General features: G+C 29.1%; 1 pseudogene; it reads left to right on the top strand.

Annotated features, from left to right (window-relative positions):
* The first annotated feature begins 6,904 nt into the window (after positions 1-6,904).
* LOC105110344 (laccase-4-like) overlaps positions 6,905-9,135 on the top strand; it is a 7,420-nt pseudogene continuing 5,189 nt past the window's right edge.

Consider the following 9,135-nt stretch of genomic DNA (forward strand, 5'->3'; position numbering starts at 1 on the left):
ATATTATTAGATATATTATTATAAAACATGCTTTAGTTAAGGAGTTATTCATACTTTAAGTGTAAAATGATGATATAAAACCTTGATAAAAATACACTTTTAAGTATCAATCACCTTCATCCAAAAATAAACTTAAAGATAGAAAGGTTGAATTAGAGAGAGAGATTTTAGAAAGGGAGGATTGAGCTCAAACCAACTTATCTAGGTTTTATAAAAGAGAGAGGAAAGGAAAAAAAAAAAAGGAAAGAATAAGAGAAAACTATACCTAAACACAAAAAAACTTAATTATTAGGAAAAAAAGGAGTTGGATTTTTAAGTCACTTAAATGTTTCATTTTGTACTAGAGAGTTCCACAAAGGAGAAAGGAGAAAAAGAAGAATAAGAAAAAACACAAGCGAAAAAAAAAAGAAGAAGAAGAAGAAACCGTAGCCTAGAGAAAGATAACCACTCATAATAACTCTTCATTTTTGGTAAGCCACAATGATAACCACTAGGCGACACCTTTTTATTACACTAAAACTACACTTGAGGAAAGTCATGATTCTTTTCTTTTTTTTTTCTTTATTTAGAGTTAAAAAAATAGTGCGAAATAATGGTTTTTATTTTTATTTTTAAATGCATGACACAAGTTAAAAATGATTTTTTTAAGCATAGATATTATTTGTTCTTTTACATATATATAATATGGTAGTCAAATATGTGAAAAATGCATGGCTACAAATTTAAAGTTATGATTTTTAGAGTTTTATTTGTATTTAATGTTGGTTTTACATGCCTCTTTTTAAGTTTGTTTGAATGTGCTTTGTTTTTTAAATAATGGTGCATGAAAAATTCTTGAATTCAAATATTACATGCTATCTTGGTTATGAATTAAAAAAAATGTTAAATGTGTTTTTGATTGCTTGGATGGTACATGAATGAATAATATGACTTAATATCTTTTATTTTTAAGATTAAATTGTTATCATGGATTTTTATTTTTATTTTTATTTTTGTTATAAATAACCAAGTCTTCATAATTATACTAAAAAATATATTCTAAATTCCAAGATTTTTGGTCAAGCCTCTCTCACAAATAAAAAAAAAAAACCCTACATCTATTAAAATTTCAAGCAAGTTTGTTAATTGACATGTTATTTAACTAACAATATAAATAAAAATATTTTTATGAGCCAACATTCCAAAACCTTTTTAAAAAACTAAGATTAGTTTAATGTAGTGTTTTAGTATATTTTAATTTATATGAAATCTTCTATTTTTATCGATTACCAACAAAAATTTCATAAAATTCCTCCATTGATAAAATTCTTTTTTTATTTTTAGGAATTAATATAATTTTTTTGACAAAATTCCTATTTTGAAAAAATTCTTCTGTCTTAAGAATCAACATTTTTTTTTTTAAAACTCCTTATTTCAATAAAATCTCTTCTAGATTAACATAAAAATTTCTTTGAAATTCCACTCAACAAAATTTCCTTTTAAGATTAATGTCAAACTTGTTGAATTTCCAAAATCTCTTTTAAAAATAAACACGGTAAAAAAAATATAGGCTTGAAAATAAATCAACAACATAACAAATAAATTTTAAAAAACACATAACAAATATATTTGTTTTATTTGAAAAAGTGCAATAAAATTATTTTTATTAAACATAACTAATCTAACATCTAAATTTATAAAATTAATATCTTTTAAAATATTTTTAATATTCTTTAATTACTGAATAACAACTTTAATATTTTTCATCATTTCTTTCGGACATTTGTGGAGTCGCAATTTCATCATCTCAAATGGCCTCTCTTGCTAATATAATGGTATTTTGTGAGCAACTCCTTTCATAAATGTTTCATGTTAGAATTTCCGGTGATGCAAACCCAAATGCAACCAAATTTCTTTCATATTACTCTCTCTATCCCGATTTAACTGTCATAATGTAAAATGCACAACTCTTAAAGGAAACCAATAAAATAATTAATCAATGTTTATCAATGTTTTTAAAGGAAGTGAATTTTTCTTTAAGAAGATATTGTACCTTTCAATAATCAAATTTTCTTATAATTAAAATTAGCAGGTGCCTAACTTTGATTCAAAAGCAAAACAATTTTTATTCATAGAACTATATGTTTTATTTTATTTTTTTATGAAAAAAAACATGTATTAGTCAATGTTATTTTAATCAAATACTAACCATTATTGAAAACAAACAACACGACTTTGAAAATCAAACAAGATTGTTGACTTATTTTATGGTGCCATTCAAATTAATTTTTTTAATATAATAAAAATATCTAACCATTGCTAATATTTTTTAAGTAGAAAAATAATTAAACCATATGAGGATTAATTTGAAGTGATTCAATTGACTTAGTAAGTCCAAAAATGACTCAAATTATCAAGAGAAATGTAATTTGACTTAACAAAAAAAATTAAAATCATATCCTTTTTTTGATATTAATACAATAAAATATTAGATCGATCAAGATCAACCAGATTTAATCTGTAAAATTAATAACTTAGCTCATAAAATCATAATAGTCTCATATAAAAAAATCAAACTAAAATATAAAATTTAATTTATAATCAACCGAATATTCAGGAATGAAATTGAAAGAAAAAATTAATTAAAAAAGATAATTAAAAAAATGACCCAAGTTAGCATGTTTAACTAGTAACACAAGTTATGAGACTATGATAACCTCATAGAGAGTAAATTAAAACAAATTATGAAGTATAATTCTTAATCAACATAATATTAAAAAATAAAATAAAATAACAATTAAAAAAAAACATAATATTAAAAAATAAAATAAAAAAACAATTAAAAAAAGACATCAAACCTATGACCTGAGTTGTAGGATTATGATAACCTCATAGAAAATAAACTGAAAAAACAACCCAAGCCAATCTAGGATAACTTTCCAAACCCATGACCTGAATCATGACACTGACATAAACCTATAAAAAATAAAATAAAATAAATTATGAAGTTCAATTATCAATCAATCTATTGTTAACGGATGAAATTGGAAAAAAAAATCCGTTCTAATAAAACAACCCAAGTTTACACAATTTAACCCGCAAAACTCGTGACTTGGATCATGAGATTAAAATTGTCTTATAAGCAAACCAAAATAAATAATGATATCTAATTCATAATGAACTCAATATTAAATGATTAAGCTGAGAGAAAAAAATGCTAATTAGAAAAACAAAAAGAAAAACTTGAAATCAACTAGGTTAATTTGTTAACCCCGCAATATGACTTAGGAGATTAGGATAACTATATAGAAAGAAAACACAAGACATTATGAAACCCAATCTCTAGCAAATCAAATGTTAAATAATTAAATTAAAAAAAACATAAATTTAAAAAAATATTATTGCAATGAATAATATTGTGTGAGGTGATATTTAGTAAAATCATCACTTGTTTTAATTTTTCTTTTTGTCAGTGTTATTGCTTTCATATATTCAATAATATTTTTTAAAAAATAATTATTTTTAATGGCTAATTATTATCTATTCGGTGGAACTTTTCACATGACAAAATATCTTCTTAGCTTTCAAACAAGTCATGATTTGATAAATTTCTAACTTCCTTTTTTTTTCCCTTTTAAATGAATTAGTTTTATGCGGAGTTAAAATACTTACTTCAACACAACAATAATATAAAATGGAAATTTTTTTTATTATAGCGTGTTATATAGGTAATTCATATAATGTTTGTTTAATTGTTTTTTGGTTTTTAGTATATTAATCATCAAATAAAGTGTTTGGTAAAGAGAAAAAGAAAAGGACAACATTTTGAGAACAAAAGGAATCATATTTTTTTTTATCTTTAAATTTATTTGTTTACTTCTAAACATATACAATTTTTCATGTTCATTAGGGTTTTTTGTAAGGAAAAAAAAACTTTTTTTATTATATATATATTTTTTAAGTTTGAGTTTTAATATATTAAAATAGATCACAAACGTATGAAAGTTAATTTTATTTTTTCTAGAATTTATATTTTTAAAAGTTTTTTAATATCTTTTATTGTTAAAAATATTCTATTAAGCCTAGGTTAAGAACTTATTTTAATTCAATTACCAAAAAAAAAAAAATAGTTGTAGTCATTGATTGGCTACATTATATATTGTATTAACCTAGTGGATCATTATAATTCCTAACGTGCCATACATATATACATATCGTACGTTACATACTTATATATGTATAGGGTTGAGTTTAGATTTAGTTTCAGATTAAGTTTGATAATATTTATATTATATTTATTATCTATAAAACAAGGTAATTACTGTATATATAAAAAAATATCCATTTGGATCCGTTGGTAAAAGTATCCTTATTTTAATAATTTCATAACTTATTTTAAGTCAAAAGGGTAATAATTTAATAATTTCAACATGGAAATGGTATATTAAACTATGCATTAAAATTCCTATTTTAAATAATACATTTTGTAATTAATTTTATATGTAAAAGGTAATAAAACAGGTATTAATATTCTTATTTTAGTCTTTTATGTTTAAAATTTTTTTTAGGGTTGAATCAAATGGTTTGACATAGAATTCGTGCTTTATATATAATTATGAATTTAATTTGTAATGGCATTTAATCATGTCATGGATGGAGGGTTGAGCTCAACCAAATTGTGAAAGTTTATGCACTCAGCAAACTCGTCTTTTAGCAGAGTGATTTAGAGCTGGTTTAAACAGTGAACAAGCAGCAAAATGTGAGCAGCAAATGATCTCCTCTAGTGATCTAACATGCTAGCATTCTATTGAAATTGATCTAATGATGCGTGGCTGTTAGTAATGATAATGAGCCAGGAAAAAACACATTACCGTCAAAAGGAGGACCTGGTGCGTGTCCGGCATCCATCAGGAGACCTGCAAGTAATACTGGGCCATCCCCATGGAGGAGGATTGCAAGCAATGCCTCGAGGAACAGTGTTAGGCCTGCCGAGCTTTACCCTCCCATCCGTCTGCCCGCCCCCCTGTTTTTTTGGTTCTTAAGCTCTCGACATCTGTTGTTGAACATGGAAAGCAATATTTGGGTCATCGCGAAGGCTTTCAAGACCTCAAGCGCCGGATAATTAGTAATTTGCCCTAAAGCTGGAGCTGAAAAGTATGGTGGAAAATCAGCAAGATGTGTGTAGTTACTGTTTTTGCATCTGCAGAAACTTCTATGACCTAAAAGAGATTAGGACTTTCTAAGACAACCACTGGATAAATAATCATGGACCGGCCGTGCTAAAATATAATGAAAGCGGGATGTTTTAGATAACTTTTGAATACCCTTTATTGGGAAACAGAAGAAATTTTGTTGAAAAAAATCATATTGAATTATGTATTTGTAAAGTTAAGATCATTATTTTAATATATTATTCGTCCACTAATTGCTATTGAATTTAAAATAAATACACTTTTAAAACTAATATATATATATACACACACACACACCAAGTGTCAATTTGATAGCAGTATAGGAGACTCTACTTGAATAAAATCTCACTGAATTTGGTCATGTTTTTTTAATAAAGTGAAATAAAAAATTATTTCAAAACATAACCAATATTTTTAGTTTTTGGTCTCGAAAGTTTAGTATATCCCATAAAAATCATGAATTTTGGATGAAATGAAATCAATAAATCAATTCTAAAATCAAACGCATTTCTGAGCTAGGCATTCTGACACAAAGAAAGCTATAGATTTGAGTTAATATATGTATCTAAACCTTAAGACCATACAAAACACAATCAAAGGTGCAAGTTTGTTGTTTTAATTAACAAAATTCTTCTAAAATATGAAATGATAGATTTAAATACCTAAATATTTGTAAATAACTAGAAAATAATTAATCCAAAAAGATCATAAAGCTAAAATCCAAAATTATCAAGAAAAAAATTTAAAATATAATATGAAATTTCAAAGATAATTTTTAGGGCTTTTAGAGTGGTATTTGGAACAAGTTTTAGGCCAACAAGATAATATTGTTTTCGATTAATTTAATTTTTTATCAGGAATTTATTTATAAAATTTAAGTTTAATTTAATAATTAAATAAAAAATTATAATTTTTTTGAGTTAGATGTACATTTGAATAACTTTTTATTGTTTATGTATTCATAAAATCCTATACTAATTGTTGCACACCACAGTCAAAACAGAAAATGGATATTATGAACATCCACTCCACACTTTAACCGAGTACTCAAGAGAAAGTTTAAGTAGATACCTTTTCAAATTTCAATTTTTTACACTTTGACTCTTAATTTTTTTTTTTTTACTTTGATCCCTGAACATTTTAATCTATACCCTTGAATTCATTTATATATATATATATACCCCAAATTACATTAAACTCTTGGATTGCCTCAAAGAACGAATCACATAACTAGACATTGTTCCTAGCTAATGTTAGTTAGCTCAATTGGGATTCCATGTCCTAGAAAGTACCAAAACGAAAGAAACTTTAAGGGCAACTTTATGCAAATGGTGATTAGTTTAGGTGACTTGCCTGATGCTGAGTTGACCAAATGTTCTTTTTATCCCGTATTTCTTATACTTTATGGAACTAGTGGAGTAGACAGTAGGACAAGAGGATCAATATGTAGGAAGTGGGCACCTAATTTAATCATTTCACAGCAAAAAAATCAAACTTCCATGTAAAGTTCCTAACAAATGAAAGCTCATAGTTTGCTTCCAAATCTACGTAGAACCATGAACAGGAGTACTTTATGTAGCACGTAAGAAATCCATCGAGATTAGGATTCAAAATCTTGTTCTCCAAGAATGTGCACCCAACTAACCTAACTGAGAAAAACGACATGGCAACAATTTCCCTAATCCCTTTATAAGGTTGAGGTAGTCAGTTGCAGATGAATGCAACAAGCTTGAAAGAAAGAAGTGTATCGATAGCGAGAGAGAGATTGAAAGGGAATGATCAGAAAGTCAGCAAAAATGGGGTCCTCGTGGTTCCGTTTCATGCTTCTTGATGTCAGCCTCTTCCCTGCTTTGGTCGAATGCAGGGTTCGGCATTACAAATTTAATGTAAGTTTGCGTTGTTAATATTATTTTTATAGAACAAACTTGGATATGGTCTAGCATTTTTGCAGCTAAAAGGCTATAGCACGCCGTCATTAGTGACCGAAGCTCGAAATGCTCGAGCTTGCGGTCTTGACTAGTCCAGTTCACATTGAAAATTTTCTTCAAAATGCACTTCATTATCAGAGAACTATGATTCAAATTGAAGCTTAGAGTTTTGTAATGGAAAATTTGTTCTCATTCTTACTTTATTGGAAAGTATTTGCAGAAAAAAGCTCTCGCTATCCATTTATACATTAACACAACTAGCTAGTCAGACAAAATTATTTAATATTTGGGCCAACTTAGTAATGAAAATTAATTATTTGGACAGTAATGGTAAGATCTTAAACCGTCAACAGACTACATGCAGAGTTATAGTGACAGAATTGGCTACAAACACTATAACAACTTGGACAATTTTGTCGTGACCTTTGAATTATATACATTTGATGTAGAAATGAGCTTGATTTCTCCTATCATTTCAACAGGTGGTGATGAAAAATACTACCAGACTATGCTCAAGCAAGCCGATTGTTACCGTCAATGGCCGATTCCCAGGACCAACTCTGCATGCCCCAGAAGATGATACAGTTCTTGTAAAAGTCATTAACCATATCAAATATAATGTGTCTATCCACTGGTAAGATACTAAATAAAATTCATCCTCTAATTAATCATGAAAGATTCTGATGTAGTTTTTTCTTGGTATTTGGCAGTCATGGCATTAGGCAATTAAGAACGGGCTGGGCTGATGGACCAGCGAACATTACGCAATGCCCCATTCAGACAGGGCAAAGTTATGTCTACAATTTCACAATCACAGGCCAGAGAGGCACACTTCTTTGGCATGCACATATTCTCTGGCTAAGAGCCACTGTCCACGGTGCCATAGTTGTCTTGCCTAAGCTTGGTGTCCCCTACCCATTCCCAGCTCCCCACAAGGAATTTGTTGTTGTCTTAGGTGCGAAAGACGTACAAATTTATTGTTTCAACATAACTAGAGCAATTCTCGAGTTGATAAGAATATGGTTCAAACCATAACTCCTAGTATAAGATTCATAGTTGTTAAATATGCAATTCTGCATTAATTTGGTTACGTTATATTGCAGCCGAATGGTGGAAATCAGACACTGAAGCTGTGATCAATGAAGCTCTTAAATCAGGATTAGCACCAATGTCTCTGATGCTCCCACAATTAATGGGCATCCAGGAGCTGTCTCAGCTTGTCCTTCACTCGGTATTTAACTGGCATGGCCTTAAATTTAATACTAAGGTTCCCGTTATCATGGTTTCACTATATTAAAAAGCTTACACAAGAATGTTCTTCGATTCTTGCAGGCGGTTTCACATTGCCAGTCGAAAGTGGGAAGACCTACATGCTACGGCTGATCAATGCTGCACTCAACGAAGAGCTCTTCTTCAAAATTGCAGGGCACAAGCTTACTCTTGTGGAAGTTGATGCCACCTACGTTAAACCTTTCAAAACTAGTACAGTACTAATTGCCCCAGGACAGACCACCAATGTCCTCGTCACAACTAACAAAAATACCGGCAAGTACTTGGTTGCAGCCTCCCCATTCATGGATGCTCCAATCGCAGTAGACAACATGACTGCAACAGCTACTTTGCACTATTCGGGAGCACTTTCTAGCACCCCTACTGTCAGGACATTCAAGTATTTAAACACACATTAATTTACGTGGTTTGACAACTTACCTACTCCACGGAGCTACTGGTTTGTATTAATTAAGCTCAAAAGCAATACAAACAACAAAATAAGAAAGAGGAGAAAAACTTCTCTACTCACCTCAACTCTCACTCTAAGCTCTTTCTGTGTTTCTCTCTATTTCGTGTGATCCTCGGCTATCAATGACACTCTCTATTTATAGCTGAAGTGGGAGACAATCTTCTTCCTTTGGTCAACAATGGTGGGCAACAATTTCCTTATTTAGGCACCTACCATTGACTCTTGCATTGCAATCATATGACTGTCAGCTACTATTTGTGTCCATACATAACAATCTCCCACTTGGACACAAATG

The sequence above is a fragment of the Populus euphratica genome, unplaced genomic scaffold (assembly GCF_000495115.2).
Source record: "Populus euphratica unplaced genomic scaffold, PopEup_1.0 scaffold247.1, whole genome shotgun sequence".
NCBI classification, from domain to species: domain Eukaryota; kingdom Viridiplantae; phylum Streptophyta; class Magnoliopsida; order Malpighiales; family Salicaceae; genus Populus; species Populus euphratica.